Source organism: Oncorhynchus keta, chromosome 4 (genome assembly GCF_023373465.1).
Source record: "Oncorhynchus keta strain PuntledgeMale-10-30-2019 chromosome 4, Oket_V2, whole genome shotgun sequence".
In the NCBI taxonomy this organism is placed as follows: domain Eukaryota; kingdom Metazoa; phylum Chordata; class Actinopteri; order Salmoniformes; family Salmonidae; genus Oncorhynchus; species Oncorhynchus keta.
Genome location: NC_068424.1, coordinates 48,643,456 through 48,660,734, shown reverse-complemented (window position 1 = coordinate 48,660,734; position 17,279 = coordinate 48,643,456).

Sequence of the window (17,279 nt, the reverse complement as noted above, 5' to 3'; positions counted from 1 at the left end):
GCGCATCTGACGCGGATAAAGGATCAAATAGTGTCGTTAGCTATTCTTTGTCCAGCAGTACTGATCTGTTTGAGTTAGACAGCGACAGTGGAGAACTTAGACTCATTGGTCAAATAGATTATGAAAAAGCTAAACATTATCAAATGTTTATTGAGGCAATGGATGAGGGAGGACTATCCGATTCTAGTAAAATAATCATCGATATTATTGACGTCAACGACAACAGTCCCGTTATTAATATAATGTCAAAGTCTAGTTCAATAGCTGAGGACTCAAGCCCAAATATGGTTATAGCTATGATCAACGTTAACGATCCGGACTCTGACCACAACGGTCAAGTAAACTGTGGGATAAATGAAAATATTCCCTTCACCATTAAATCTACATCCAATAAATTCTATAGCCTTGTAACTGACAGTGACTTGGACCGAGAGAGAGTCTCTGAGTATAACATCAGTGTGACGTGCTCTGATGAGGGAGTGCCCTCGCTCTCCAGCAGCGTCACTCTCACCTTGCAGATATCAGATGTGAATGACAACGCACCTGTCTTTGAGAGGAGCTCATATGAGGCCTACATTATAGAAAACAACACACCGGGCCTCTCTATATTCACAGTGAAAGCCAGAGACACTGACTGGAACCAGAATGCCCGTGTTTCTTACATACTGGAGGACTCCTCGGTTAACGGAGTGCCCGTTTCCTCATATGTGTCCGTTAGTGCTGATAGTGGAGTCATCCATGCAGTGCGCTCTTTTGACTACGAGCAGATCAAGGATTTCCAGTTCTGCGTAAAAGCGCAGGATGGAGGCTCCCCTCCTCTCAGTAGCAATGTGACTGTGAAAATAATGATCCAGGACCAGAATGACAACGCGCCTCAGGTTCTGTACCCAGTCCAGACTAGCAGCTCTCTGGTGGCTGAAATGGTGCCTCGTTCAGCAGATGTTGGCTATCTTGTGACTAAAGTGGTGGCTGTTGATCTGGACTCTGGACAGAATGCTTGGCTCTCGTATAAACTACAGAAAGTGACAGACCGAGCGCTGTTTGAAGTGGGCTTACAGAATGGGGAAATAAGAACTATACGCCAAGTCAATGATAAAGATGTTGTGAAACAAAGGCTCACTGTTGTAGTGGAGGACAACGGGCAGCCCTCTCGTTCAGCTACAGTCAATGTTAACGTGGCGGTGGCGGACAGCTTCCCTGAAGTGCTCTCGGAGTTCACTGACTTTACGCACGACAAGGAGTACAATGACAACCTGACTTTTTACTTAGTCTTGGCTTTGGCTGTAGTCTCATTTCTGTTTATCACGTGTTTAGTGGTTATTATATCAGTGAAAATATACAGATGGAGACAGTCTCGCATCCTCTATCATTCCAATCTCCCGGTTATTCCGTATTATCCACCACGTTACGCAGACACTTTGGGGACAGGAACTCTACAACACGTGTACAATTACGAGGTGTGCAGGACGACTGACTCCAGAAAGAGTGACTGTCAGTTCGCCAGACCCTGTAGTCAGAACGTACTGATAATGGAGCCCAGTTCTACAGGGACGATGCAGCGGATGCAGAACGAGAAGAACATCCTGGATGAACCAGACTCCCCACTAGAGGTTGGTGTTATTGAAAATGATTTGTACTATTTACTCAAGTGTTCTTGGAAACAGCCTTTTCGATGGTCTGAAATTCGTCATATGCCGGTTGCATTTTCAGATCGCCGACTCGTGTCCTTCTCAGCACCAGGGCTGTGGACAGCGCCGTTTTTCTTTCATTGCGCTCCAGTGAGAGTTTCATGCCCATGTCAAAGTGTGATGTAGAACTAAAGCCAGAGAAGGTTCCCACTGCATGATTCACATCTACACGAGTGTGTCAATATTTTCCCGCTTGTCTAGAACAATTTAAAACTACTTTGAGCACAGTCTTTGTGTGGCCTATGCACTTCCAGTGTGTTATGTTGGTGACATGGTTCAAGTGAAGACGTGTTGCTATGTGACTCCGTGGTAACGTTCAATCGGCCTACCTCACTCACATTCATCTCATCATACTCCTCTGATGTAGTGTGTTATCGTTTATTTTAGATTCTGCATTAGCTTCTTGTTTAATATTTCATGTAGTTTGCTTGCCATAGGATATGCTTTGTGATGTTACTTCAACTTCATAGAAAGCTGAAGCATTTCAGCGGATATGTGGCATTCGATTTCAATTGACAGTGATGAGAATTAAGGTCGTGTAATGTTTGATATTTTCTGTCAGTGGGCTAATTTAAACTTGACATTGCCATTGTTGACTGGAAATACCGCTATACGTTTTCTTGAATTCGTTTTGTGTAGTTCATTGCATTGAACTCAAAGGGCCGCTGTTGGTCAGTGTGTTGCAGTTTTCGAGCAGATTTGCAGCAGTACCTCCCCCATCATCTCGATACGTTAGAGAGAGAAAGAGCCGCACGCAGAGCGCACAGTCCGGGTTATAGAGAACACTAAGCACGGAGACAGCAGCCTGGGATTCTTTTGTTCCAGAATTGTGCATTTCTTCGTCAATTAACTTTGATGTTTTCAACTGGAAAACTAATGGAATATTGCAGTCTGTTTTACGGATTATAACCTGCTTGTGGTTTCATGGTGAAGGGAAAATGTCGGACAGAACAATGACACGGCAAGTACTGTTGTTTATCTCGGTCCTCTCTCTCAGTTCAGTGCACGGGCAGGTCAGCTACTCCATTCCGGAGGAAATGGCGACAGGCTCTTTAGTCGGTAACATTGCGCAGGATTTGGGTTTAGATATCAAAAGACTGAAATCAGGTAAAGCTCGTATTTATACAGGAAACAGCGCAGAATACATCGAGTTGAATAAAGAAAGGGGAGTTCTCCTTATCAAAGAGAGAATAGACCGTGAAGCTCTCTGCGAACAGACGACGCCTTGCGCCCTTGATTTTCAAATGATTTTAGAGAATCCAATGGAATTATATACAATAACGATTGAGATCACAGATATAAATGATAACGCTCCCAGTTTTGGAAAAAGTGAAATGAAATTTGAGATTAGTGAAATTGCAGGTACCGGAGCTAGATTTATGCTGGAGAGGGCAGTGGATTCTGATGTTGGTGTTAACGGTCTTCAAACCTACGCCCTTAAACCCACTGATCACTTTAAATTACAACTGAAACACCAGCCAGACGGTAGCAAAAAGGTAGAGATGGTTTTACAGAAGCCAATAGATCGAGAGGAACAAGAAAATATTAAATTAGTGCTAACAGCAATGGATGGAGGCGAGCCTAAAATGACTGGAACGCTGCAAATCCATGTCACAGTACAAGACGCGAATGACAATGCTCCGGTTTTTACCCAGGAGATTTACAAAGCCACGGTTGTGGAGAATTCTCCTAAAGGAGCCGTGTTAACTACTGTCAGTGCATCTGATGCGGACAAGTGGTCTAATAGTCTCGTTACCTACTCTTCATCAAGTGGCACCGCCGGTGTATCGGATTTGTTTGAGTTAGACCATGACAGCGGCGAATTGAAATTGATTGGTCATATAGATTATGAAAAACAAAAACATTATCAAATATTTATTGAGGCAAAAGACCAGGGAGGTCTGTCAGACTCAAGTAAAATAATTATAGATGTTAGTGACATGAATGATAATAGTCCTGTTATCAATTTGATATCCAAATCAAGTTCAATACCAGAGGATTCCAGTCCGAACACAGTAATAGCTATGATGAGCGTGAACGACCCCGATTCAGAAAGTAATGGTAAAGTTCACTGTGGCATGAATGAGAACGTCCCATTCACTATTAAATCAACATCTAATGCCTTTTACAGTCTAGTAACGGATAGCGACTTGGACCGAGAGAGAGCCTCTGAGTATAACATCAGTGTGACCTGCTCTGATGAGGGAGTGCCCTCGCTCTCCAGCAGCGTCACTCTCACCTTACAGATATCAGATGTGAATGACAACGCGCCTGTTTTTGAGAGGAGCTCATATGAGGCCTACATTATAGAAAACAACACACCGGGCCTCTCTATATTCACAGTGAAAGCCAGTGACGTTGACTGGAACCAGAATGCCCGTGTTTCTTACATACTGGAGGACTCCTCGGTTAACGGAGTGCCCGTTTCCTCATATGTGTCCGTTAGTGCTGATAGTGGAGTCATACATGCAGTGCGCTCTTTTGACTACGAGCAGATCAAGGATTTCCAGTTCCGTGTAAAAGCGCAGGATGGAGGCTCCCCTCCTCTCAGTAGCAATGTGACTGTGAAAATAATGATCCAGGACCAGAATGACAACGCGCCTCAGGTTCTGTATCCAGTCCAGACTAGCAGCTCTCTGGTGGCTGAAATGGTGCCTCGTTCAGCAGATGTGGGCTATCTTGTTACTAAAGTGGTGGCTGTTGATGTGGACTCTGGACAGAATGCCTGGCTCTCTTATAAACTGCAGAAAGCGACAGACAGGGCGCTGTTTGAAGTGAGCTTACAGAATGGAGAAATAAGAACTATACGCCAAGTCAACGATAAAGATGCTGCGAAACAAAGGCTCACTGTCGTAGTGGAGGACAACGGGCAGCCCTCTCGTTCAGCTACAGTCAATGTTAACGTGGCGGTGGCGGACAGCTTCCCTGAAGTGCTCTCGGAGTTCACTGACTTTACGCACGACAAGGAATACAACGACAACCTGACTTTTTACTTAGTCTTGGCTCTGGCTGTAGTCTCATTTTTCTTTATTGTGTCCATCATAGCCATCATGTCAGTGAAATGCTACAGATGGAGACGTGAGCGCATGTTTTACAAATCCAACGGGAATCTCCCAGTTATTCCGTATTACCCGCCCCTTTACGCTGACGTAGGTGGCACAGGGACACTGCGACACGTATATAATTACGAGGTATGTGGAACAGCTGATTCCGGAAAGAGTGATTTGAAATACGTCAGACCTTACAGTCAGAGCATCATTAGTCTGGACGGAACTCAGACACTCCCCCACGCGCAGAGGGACACACTGATCAATGATAATGAGGATAACCAGGTGAGCATGATCAACTGGCTCTCATAACCTCAGAATATGAAGGATGTCACTGATTCTCATTTCATAACCTTACACTTCAATGATTTCAAATATATATTCAATAGTTTGCTGCAAAGAGATCTTTCTATACTTGGGAGAGTACTTCTGTCCAAGGCAAAGGGACTGTCTCGTGTTGTGTACCCATTCATTATCGTTATGTGTAAATCCTGCTACTTGTAAAGAGATCAATAAGACCTTTCTTGACTTCATCTGGAAAAATAAGTCTCACAGCCTAAAAAAGTCCTAGAAGTGTTGGATTTTGTTGACATAAATAACACTTTCAAGATAAACTGGTTGAAAGGATGTTTGATCAATACTGATTCAATATGGTATTTCATTCCAATTTCATTCTAATGTGTTTAATAAGTTGGGAGGGCTTCGATTTTTACTGAAATGTAATTATATTCCTGAAAGAGTACCTGCTAAATTGGCTAGGTTTCTCCAACAATATTTAGTGGCCTGAAAAATATGTGTCCTGTACAATTTTTCCCCACATAAAGCTCTTTTGTGGAATAATTAAGACATAACTGTTAAGGAATAAGTCATTGTTCTACCCCAGCTGGCATGAGAGGAATATTGACTTTGTTCTTGATGTTTTCAACAACAAGGGCAATATTCTCACATATGAACAGTTTATAACAATGAAAGAGTTTCCAATACCTTTCAGAGAGTTTATTTATGTGATCAAAGCTTTACCCAGTGGCCTAACTACACTAATGAAAACTCATCTCAGCTTTGGTAAGGATCACAAAGTTGATCCAGAACTCAGATTGGAAGGCGTGGGCTTACTTGAGAAATCTCATTGTAATAAATATATAAGACAAATGATTCATTCACAAAAAGAAAAAGAAAAAACACTTCAATGATTTCACAAGCAAATGTTACTGTGATTCTGTTGCCCTGTGGTTATATTCCAAACATTGAGCAGTGGGCTTCGCTCTAGAATGTCTGAACTGTGTTTCCTATGGATTTGTTTAATTCAACTCTCTGACAGCTTTCCGTTATGATCATGCCAGTATTGTGAATTCAGTGATGGTGTATAATGGCCTAATTGTAACCAGCATACAGTTAATGCTCAATAACAGCTCATACATAAAAGTAAATGGTCACTGTCATTATGCCTTTATAATAGTGCATACGTATTTGGTTTTTGGATATGCGTATATTACGCATGGTTGGCGAGCATATGTGCTTTGCATATTCTGTGTGTACTTTACACTCCTGAACTCAGAGGGCCGCTGTTGGTCAATGTGTTGCAGATTTGCAGTAGTACCTCCCCCATCATCTCGATATATTGGAGAGAGAAAGCGCTGAGAAAGCGAGATTTTTTTTAAGCGCGGATAATAAGAGTTCTTTACGGATTATAATATGTGTGTTGTTTGATATCGTAGAGAAAATGTCAGACAGAACAATGACACGGCAAGTACTGTTGTTTATCGCGGTCCTCTCTCTCAGTTCAGTGCACGGGCAGGTCAGTTACTCCATTCCGGAGGAAATGGCGACAGGCTCTTTAATCGGTAACATGGCACAGGATTTGGGTTCAGATGTTAAAACCTCTTGAAACTATAGGGGCACTATTTCATTATTGGATAAAAAACCGTGCCCGTTTTAAGCGCAATATTTTGTCACGAAAAGATGCTCAACTATGCATATAATTGACAGCTTTGGAAAGAAAACACTCTGACGTTTCCAAATCTGCAAAGATATTGTCTGTGAGTGCCCCAGAACTGATGCTACAGGCGAAACCAAGATGAAACTTCAAACCGGAAGTGAGCAACATTTTTGAGGCGCTGTTTTCCATTGTCTCCTTATATGGCTGTGAATGTGCCAGGAACGAGCCTACACTTTCTGCCGTTTCCCCAAGGTCTCTGCAGCATTGTGACGTATTTGTAGGCATATCATTGGAAGATTGGCCATAAGAGACTACATTTACCAGGTGTCCGCCCGGTGTCCGTTGTTGAAATTGGTGCGTAATCTTCAGCTGGAAGCATTTTTCCATGGGATTCAGAGGAGAAAGCACACTTCCACGAACGATACATCATCCAAGAGATATGTGAAAAACACTTTGAAGATTGATTCTAAACGACGTTTGCCATGTTTCAGTCGATATTATGGAGTTAATTTGGAAAAAAGTTTGGCGTTTTGATGACTGAATTTTCAGGGTTTTTTTGGTAGCCAAACGTGATGTACAAAACGAAGCGATTTCCCCTACACAAAGAATCATTTTGGAAAAACTGAACATTTGCTATCTAACTGAGAGTCTCTTCATTGAAAACATCCAAAGTTCTTCAAAGGTAAATTATTTTATTTGAATGCTTTTCTTGTTTTTGTGAAAATGTTGCCTGCTCAATGCTACGCTAAATGCTACGCTAGCTATCAATACTTTTACACAAATGCTTGTTTTGCTATGGTTGAAAAGCATATTTTGAAAATCTGAGATGACAGTGTTGTTAACAAAAGGCTAAGCTTGAGAGCTAGCATATTTATTTCATTTCATTTGCGATTTTCATGAATAGTTAACGTTGCGTTATGCTAATGAGCTAGACGCTGTATTCACGATCCAGGATCCGGGATGACTAGTATCTAGAGTTAAACTACATAAATCAGGTATAGCTCGTATTCATACTGGAGAGAGCGTAGAATACACCGAGTTAAAGAAAGAAAGAGGAGTTCTCCTTATCAAAGAGAGACTAGACGGTGAAGCGCTCTGTGGACAGATAACGCCTTCACACATCGTTGTGGAGCAGTGGTGATTTGAGCATGTGTATCTTGGTGGGGCAAACTCCCCAACATTTTTTTAGACTCATGCCAGCAAAGCCACCACACAACAAAATACTAAACAATACATTATTTGCACTGTAGCGGTGACAAACGGTGCCTACAATCTGTTGGGGTCTACATAAAGCTGTCCCAACAGCAGGGCTTTCTTTTCAGCACCATGTTTTGAATCCTTACTGCTGTTACACCTGGCTATCAGCGGAGCCTTGTCTGGCAGCGAAACAGTTCATTCTGCCTCATTTACTGCCTTTAAAAAAACCATAGCTGATATGTCTGACTTGCTTAAACAAACGTGGTTTCTACTGACAACTGAGATGTACAAACTATGGCATAAGGGGACGACAAGCGGATAAGAGCCAATCTGTAATTTCGATGAAGACATTAATGAGCGAGCAAGGACAGACATAGTCAATATAACTATTTGTTATGCACTTTGGAAATGTACAGCGACAGAATTCAGAACATGGGCCGTTCGTACAGTGTTCTACCTGTTCACCAATTCAGATCCGTAGGATAAATAACAGGGGCATGTAAGCAGACAATGAAAGCTAATACAATATTCGATGATGACATTTCTCTAAAACAGGCGATAGGCTACATGTGCACCATCAACAGCTAACAGCTTACTACACAACATACACTTAGTATTACTTTCTTAGCTACAGTACACATATCTCCCTGGCATATTACATTATTTATACAGCAGCATTCAAAACATTTTTGGACTCACCTTGTTGTGCTGTGCTCACTTGAACAGGAAGGTGGCGCGGCGGTCCTTCGTGGGCAAATTTTGTTATCAAACTTTATCATCAAGTCTGGCATTCTCTGGATTTATGGTGCTTTCAAGACAACTGAGTACTCTGAAAAAACTAGAATCATGACGTCAGTGATCTTCAGGTCGGAGCTCTAGAAAGAGGCCCCAGTTCCCGACTTGATTTCAGAGATTAGATGACCATTCAAAACGTATTTTCCCAATCGGAGATCATTTTTCTTCGAGTTCCCAGTTGTCTTGAACTAACTGATGTCGGATATTTCCCAGTTCCGAGTTTCCACTTGTTTTGAACGCGGCAGAAGTTATGCTGGATTTACAGCATGGCCAATGTTGAATGTTTATCCTTTTAAGCTTGGAAAAGAGACACATTTAAACCCATACTTGGACCACACACCCACTCCACTGAATAGCAGGCTAGTGGCTGCTTTGCAATGCTTGCAGTTAGCCACTGACTCATTCCAAACCACTCATTGTTGAATTTGCGATTTCCAACTTGTTGTGTAATGTTTATGTCCAATGGCCAAAGAGGACCGATATGTTTATCTATTTTTCTCCATAATTTCTCTTCATATGACAACGATTGAAAAGGATTTGACAGTAGATTGTCGACTTGATTCATGATAATGACTCTTAGCTTGCTAGCTAATATTTTGAAAGTATGATGTTGACATGATCAGTCCTTTCAAATCCATGGTAGATATAATGTTATTTGACGTAATTTTATCTGTGGCCAATGACCTTGAGCCTTGTTGTATTTAACTTCTAATGTAACTCTATGGCAGCATTCAAGGGGCTTACATTTTCCAACTCTCCCGGTTGATTTTGCAGTGACATAGTGTCCCCATGAGTGACAGAACACTGAGCCAATCACGGCTCAACTAGAGAGCATTACTAACCCCTACGCTCCGTATTTTCCACTGGCTACCCCACCACCACAGAAAGCACTGAGCTAGGCTGAAACCCCTGCATTTTGGAGATGCCTTACTCACGAAAGCAAAAAAGAGAATATGTTTGTATGTGGCTTTGTTAACTCAATTATTCTTTTTTTTACATTCTTTGTAAACTGATATGTGACACATATTAATGCCAAAGTTACATGCAAAACAGGCAAACAAGTAAAAACAGATGGGGCTCACTGAATGATGGGTTGCCACTGTTCTGGAGAACCCAATGGAGTTGTTTTGAATAACTGTAGAGATCACAGATATCAATGACACTGCTTCCAGTTTTAACATGAATGAGAAACCTTCTGAAATCAGCTGTGATTTAATCTAAATTTGTGTGGAAGAAAGCAGGGTATCCAGACAGGTTTAAATGGTCTTCAAAGCTACTCGCTGAAACCCACAGACACTTTTGTCTTGAAACTCGAAAATCAGGTCGACGGGTGTAAAAAAACAGAAACCTTTAGATCGAGAGGAACAGGTATCTTTAGTCTTAACTTCTATCGATGGATATGAGAGCCTCGGCTGTTTGGTACTGGGCAGATACACGTCACTGTTCTAGATGCAAACAACAATGCTCCGGTTTTTAGCAACCGGATTTTAAGGCAACTATTACAGAGAATTCCCCCAAAGGAACCTATTTGACGACAACTAATACATCGATTGCAGACAAAGGCTCAAATGGTGAAGTGTCTTATTCCATATCGAATAATATGGATAATGTATCAGACATTTTTCATATACATGCAAATGGAGAGGTGATATTAGTCGGCAAGGTTGACTTTGAAAAAGCCAAACATTACCAAATAGATATCGAAGCAATAGACAATGGTGGTCTATCAGATTCCAGTAAGGTAATAGTTGATGTTATCGATAACAATGCTCCAGTAATCAGTGTACTTTCGAAATCTAGTTCAATACCAGAGGACTCAATTCAAAATACGTTCAGCGTCCACGATCCTGACTGATAGTTACGGTCAGGTGCACTGTGGTATAAATGAAAATATCCCATTTACTATTAAATCTACATCAAATGTTTTTGTTTACAGCCTATAAAGACACAGTGACTTGGACACTAAACCTCGCTCTCCAGCAGCGTCACTCTCACCTTACAGATATCCGATGTGAATGACAACGCGCCTGTCTTTGAGAGGAGCTCATATGAGGCCTACATACTGGAGGACTCCTCGGTTAACAGAGTGCCCGTTTCCTCATATGTGTCCGTTAGTGCTGATAGTGGAGTCATACATGCAGTGCGCTCTTTTGACTACGAGCAGATCAAGGGTTTCCAGTTCCGCGTAAAAGCGCAGGATGGAGGCTCCCCTCCTCTCAGTAGCAATGTGACTGTGAAAATAATGAACCAGGACCAGAACGACAACGCGCCTCAGGTTCTGTACCCAGTCTAGACTAGCATCTCTCTGGTGGCTGAAATGGTGCCTCGTTCAGCGGATGTGGGCTATCTTGTCACTAAAGTAATGGCTGTTGATGTGGACTCTGGGCAGAATTCCTGGCTCTCATATGAACTGCAGAAAACGAGAGACAGGGCGCTGTTTGATGTGGGCTTACAGAATGGGGAAATAAGAACTATACGCCAAGTCAGTGATAAAGATGCTGTGAAACAAAGGCTCACTGTTGTAGTGGGTGACAACGGGCAGCCCTTTCGTTCAGCCACAGTCAATGTTAACGTGGCGGTGGCGGACAGCTTCCCTGAAGTGCTCTCGGAGTTCACTGACTTTACGCACGACAAGGAGTACAATGACAACCTGACTTTTTACTTAGTCTTGGCTTTGGCTAAAGTCTAATTTATGTTCATCACGTGTTTAGTGGTTATTATATCAGTGAAAATATACAGATGGAGACAGTCTCTTATTCTCTATCATTCCAATCTCCCGGTTATTCCGTATTATCCACCGCGTTACGCAGACACTTTGGGGACAGGAACTCTACAGCACGTGTACAATTACGAGGTGTGCAGGACGACTGACTCCAGAAAGAGTTACTGTCAGTTCGCCAGACCCTGTAGTCAGAACGTACTGATAATGGACCCCAGTTCTACAGGGACGATGCAGCGGATGCAGAACGAACAGAAAGAACATCCTGGATGAACCAGACTCCCCAATAGAGGTCTGTTATATTTGAGTCATTATCTTTTCCATAAAACGATATGTTTCATGTGTCTGTCTAAATGTATCGGCGATTTTATCTGTTTAAAATCTAGTATGTGTCGTACCTGGGGACTTTCCATTTTCAGAGATCCTCTTCCATTTCAGCACCATGGTCATGGACGGCGGCTCTTGGCTCTTGGCAAATAGGTAGCCAGTACTTTCCTAAGGTAGACTATTTTCATGCAACGTGTATTTCATTAGAACTTGTTTGTAAACATCTCACTGACATTATTTTGCCATTGGCTTATATGTTGATGTAATAGTAGTACGGTATTTTATTGTTTGTAAACTCAAACCTTCCCAAGTATGTTGTACTGTTTTTATTTTATGTAGTTTAGTGCATTGAACTCAGAGGGACGCTGTTGGTCAGTGTGTTGCTGTTTTAGAGCAGATTTGCAACAGTACCTCCCCCATCATCTCGATATATTAGAGAGAGAAAGAGAGGCACGCAGATCCGCACGCAGAGCGCTGGAGTCCGGGCTATCGAGAACATTGTGACACTGAGCTGCGATTCTTTTGTTACACGGTGGTGGAGTTTGGGCACGTTTTATTTTGATGTTTTTCACTGGAATCTAATGGAACATTACAGACTTCTTTGCGGATTATAGCGTTTGTATTGTTTCATGGTGAAGGGAAAATGTCGCATAGAACAATGACACGGCAAGTACTGTTGTTTATCTCGGTCCTCTCTCTCAGTTCAGTGAACGGGCAGGCCAGTTACTCCATTCCAGAGGAAATGGCGAAAGGCTCTTTAGTCGGTAACATAGCGCAGGATTTGGGTTTAGATATCAAAAGACTGAAATCAGGTAAAGCTCGTATTTATACAGGAGACAGCGCAGAATACATCGAGTTGAATAAAGAAAGGGGAGTTCTCCTTATCAGAGAGAGAATAGACCGTGAAGCTCTCTGCGGACAGACGACGCCTTGTGCACTGCATTTCCAGCTTATTCTGGTGGACCCGATGGAATTTTACAGCATTATCGTTGAGGTAACAGATGTAAACGATAATGCTCCGGTTTTCAAAAAGAGAGAAATGAAATTCAGAATCAGTGAGTCGTCCGTTACTGGAGCGAAATTCGTGTTAGAGAGGGCGATGGATCTGGATGTTGATTATAATGGCCTCCAAAGCTATTCATTGAATCCCACCGATAATTTCATCTTGAAATTACAAACCCAACCTAATGGCGGAAAGACAGTAGAAATGGTTTTACAGAAACCTTTAGATCGAGAGAAACAGGAGCATTTGTCTTTGATATTAACCGCAATAGATGGAGGTGAGCCTCAGATGTCTGGAACAGTGCAGATTCATATTACTGTACTAGACGCCAATGATAATGCACCTGTTTTTACACAGGGAATCTACAAGGCTACCCTAAGAGAGAACTCACCAAAGGGCACAGTTTTAATTTCTGTCAGTGCGTCTGATTCTGATCAAGGTTCTTATGGTAAAGTAACCTATTCGATTTCCAATTCCCTCGACGATGTGTCTGAATTGTTTGAAATGAATGGTGACAATGGTGAAGTTAGACTAATAGGAAATATTGATTATGAAAAGGCACGACAATATCAGATACATGTACAGGCCAGTGATGACGGAGGGCTCACCGAATCGTGTAAAATCATGGTCGAAGTCCTTGATACAAATGACAATATACCAGCCATTAATGTGATGTCGAAGTCTAGTGCCATATCGGAAGACATGAAACTTGGTACGGTTGTGACTATGATGAACATACAAGACCCAGACTTCGGTGAAAACGGCAAAGTTCAGTGCTCAATAAACGAGAACATTCCCTTTGCGATGAAATCAACATCGAATAATTTCTTTACTGTAGTAACTGACAGTGACTTGGACCGAGAGAGAGCCTCTGAGTATAACATCAGTGTGACGTGCTCTGATGAGGGCGTGCCCTCGCTCTCCAGCAGCGTCACTCTCACCTTACAGATATCAGATGTGAATGACAACGCGCCTGTCTTTGAGAGGGGCTCATATGAGGCCTACATTATAGAAAACAACACACCGGGCCTCTCTATATTCACAGTGAAAGCCAGAGACGTTGACTGGAACCAGAATGCCCGTGTGTCTTACATACTGGAGGACTCCTCGATTAACGGAGTGCCCATCTCCTCATATGTGTCCGTTAGTGCTGATAGTGGAGTCATCCATGCAGTCCGCTCTTTTGACTACGAGCAGATCAAGGATTTCCAGTTCCGTGTAAAAGCCCAGGATGGAGGCTCCCCTCCTCTCAGTAGCAATGTGACTGTGAAAATAATGATCCAGGACCAGAATGACAACGCGCCTCAGGTTCTGTACCCAGTCCAGACTAGCAGCTCTCTGGTGGCTGAAATGGTACCTCGTTCAGCGGATGTGGGCTATCTTGTCACTAAAGTGGTGGCTGTTGATGTGGACTCTGGACAGAATGCCTGGCTCTCTTATAAACTGTACAAAGTGACGGACAGAGCGCTGTTTGATGTGGGCTTACAGAATGGAGAAATAAGAACTATACGCCAAGTCAATGATAAAGATGCTGTGAAACAAAGGCTTGTTGTTGTAGTGGAGGACAATGGGCAGCCCTCTCGTTCAACTACAGTCAATGTTAACGTGGCGGTGGCGGACAGCTTCCCTGAAGTGCTCTCGGAGTTCACTGACTTTACGCACGACAAGGAGTACAATGACAACCTGACTTTTTACTTAGTCTTGGCTTTGGCTGTAGTCTCATTTCTGTTCATCACGTGTTTAGTGGTTATTATATCAGTGAAAATATACAGATGGAGACAGTCTCGCATCCTCTATCATTCCAATCTCCCGGTTATTCCGTATTATCCACCACGTTACGCAGACACTCTGGGGACAGGAACTCTACAGCACGTGTACAATTACGAGGTGTGCAGGACGACTGACTCCAGAAAGAGTGACTGTCAGTTCGCCAGACCCTGTAGTCAGAACGTACTGATAATGGACCCCAGTTCTACAGGGACGATGCAGCGGATGCAGAACGAACAGAACATCCTGGATGAGCCAGACTCCCCAATAGAGGTCTGTTATATTTAAAGCATTTTTATTTTCCCTGAAACTGTATGTTTCATATATGTCTAAATGTCGGCTATCGGTGATTTCACCCGTTTGAAATCAAGTCTGTGTACCTGGCAAGTTTCCATGGTCATAAATGCTCCACATTCCACTAATATGTGGTCATTTCAGCACCACGGACATGGACAGCGGTGGTTTGCAAATAATCTGTATTTCAATCAGTGAGCCTGCAGTTTTCTAAAGTAGCAGTTTCACTCAACGTGTATTATCTTTAGACCTTGTTTGTTCACATCTCATTGACATATTGGTTTTCATTGATCATTAATACATTGGCCTGTTTGTGTTGTTAGCATAGTTGTACTGTGTTTTATAGTTTGGAGACTCAAACTTTCCCAAGTGTGTTGGAAAGTTTTTTTTTTTTTAAGTGTATCAGTAGTTCAGTGTTTGAACTCAGAGGGACGCTGTTGGTTAGTGTGTTGCAGTTCCATATCAAATTTGTCGCAGTTCCTCCCCCATCATCTCGATATATTAGACAGAGACAGAGCGGCACACAGAGCGCACAGTCAGGTTTACAGAGAACACTAATACTAAGATACAGAGCTGCCATTCTCTTGTTCCAAAATGGTTTATTGTTGAGTCGTTTACCTTTGATGTTTTGAACTAGAAACGAATGCAATATTACTGACTTCTTTACGGATTATAACCTGCTTGTTGTTTCATGGTGAAGGGAAAATATCGGATAGAACAATGACACGGCAAGTACTGTTGTTTATCTCAGTTCTCTCTCTCAGTTCAGTGAACGGGCAGGTCAGTTACTCCATTCCGGAGGAAATGGCGACAGGCTCTTTAGTCGGTAACATCGCACAGGATTTGGGTTTAGATATAAAAAGACTGAAATCAGGTAAAGCTCGTATTTATACAGGAGACAGCGCAGAATACATCGAGCTGAATAAAGAAAGGGGAGTTCTCCTTATCAGAGAGAAAATAGACCGTGAAGCTCTCTGCGGACAGACTACACCTTGTGCACTAGATTTCCAGATCATTCTGGAGAACCCGATGGAATTTTATAGCATCACAATTGAGGTAACCGATGTAAACGATAATGCACCTGTTTTCATAAAGAGTGAAATGAAATTCAGAATTAGTGAGTCGGCCGTTACTGGTGCAAAATTTGCGCTAGAGAGGGCGATGGATCTGGATGTTGATATTAATGGCCTCCAAAGCTATTCACTTAAACCGACCGATAATTTCATCCTGAAACTACAAAACCAACCTGATGGCGGAAAGACAGTGGAAATGGTTTTACAGAAACCTTTAGATCGAGAGAAACAGGAGCATTTGTCTTTGATATTAACCGCAATAGATGGAGGTGAGCCTCAGATGTCTGGAACAGTGCAGATTCATATTACTGTACTAGACGCCAATGATAATGCACCTGTTTTTACACAGGGTATCTACAAGGCTACCCTAAGAGAGAACTCACCAAAGGGCACAGTTTTAATTTCTGTCAGTGCGTCTGATTCTGATCAAGGTTCCAATAGTAAAATACGTTATTCGATATCGAATTCACAGGATGGTAATCACGAATTGTTTGAAATAAATGAGGATGACGGTGGGGTGAGATTAGTAGGAAATATTGATTATGAAAAGGCACGACAATATCAAATACATGTACAGGCCAGTGATGATGGAGGCCTCACCGATTCATGTAAAATCATGGTCGACGTCGTTGATGAAAATGATAACAAACCAGCTATTAATGTGATGTCGAAGTCTAGTGTTATATCAGAGGACATTAAAGCTGGTACTGTTGTGACAATGATAAACATTCAAGATCCAGACTCAGGTGAAAATGGCAATGTCCAGTGCGCGATAAACGAAAACATTCCCTTTATAATGAAATCGACATCTGTTAATTTCTTTACTGTAGTAACAGACGGTGAATTGGACCGAGAGAGAGCTTCTGAGTATAACATCAGTGTGACGTGCTCTGATGAGGGCGTGCCCTCCCTCTCCAGCAGCGTCACTCTCACCTTACAGATATCAGATGTGAATGACAACGCGCCTGTCTTTGAGAGGAGCTCATATGAGGCCTACATTATAGAAAACAACACACCGGGCCTCTCTATATTCACAGTGAAAGCAAGAGACGCTGACTGGAACCAGAATGCCCGTGTTTCTTACATACTGGAGGAGTCCTCGGTTAACGGGGTGCCCATCTCCTCATATGTGTCCGTTAGTGCTGATAGTGGAGTCATCCAAGCATTGCGCTCTTTTGACTATGAGCACATCAAGGATTTCCAGTTCCGCGTAAAAGCGCAGGATGGAGGCTCCCCTCCTTTCAGTAGCAATGTGACTGTGAAAATAATGATCCATGACCAGAACGACAACGCGCCTCAGGTTCTGTACCCAGTCCAGACTAGCAGCTCTCTGGTGGCTGAAATTGTGCCTCGTTCAGCAGATGTGGGCTATCTTGTCACTAAAGTGGTGGCTGTTGATATGGACTCTGGACAGAATGCCTGGCTCTCGTATA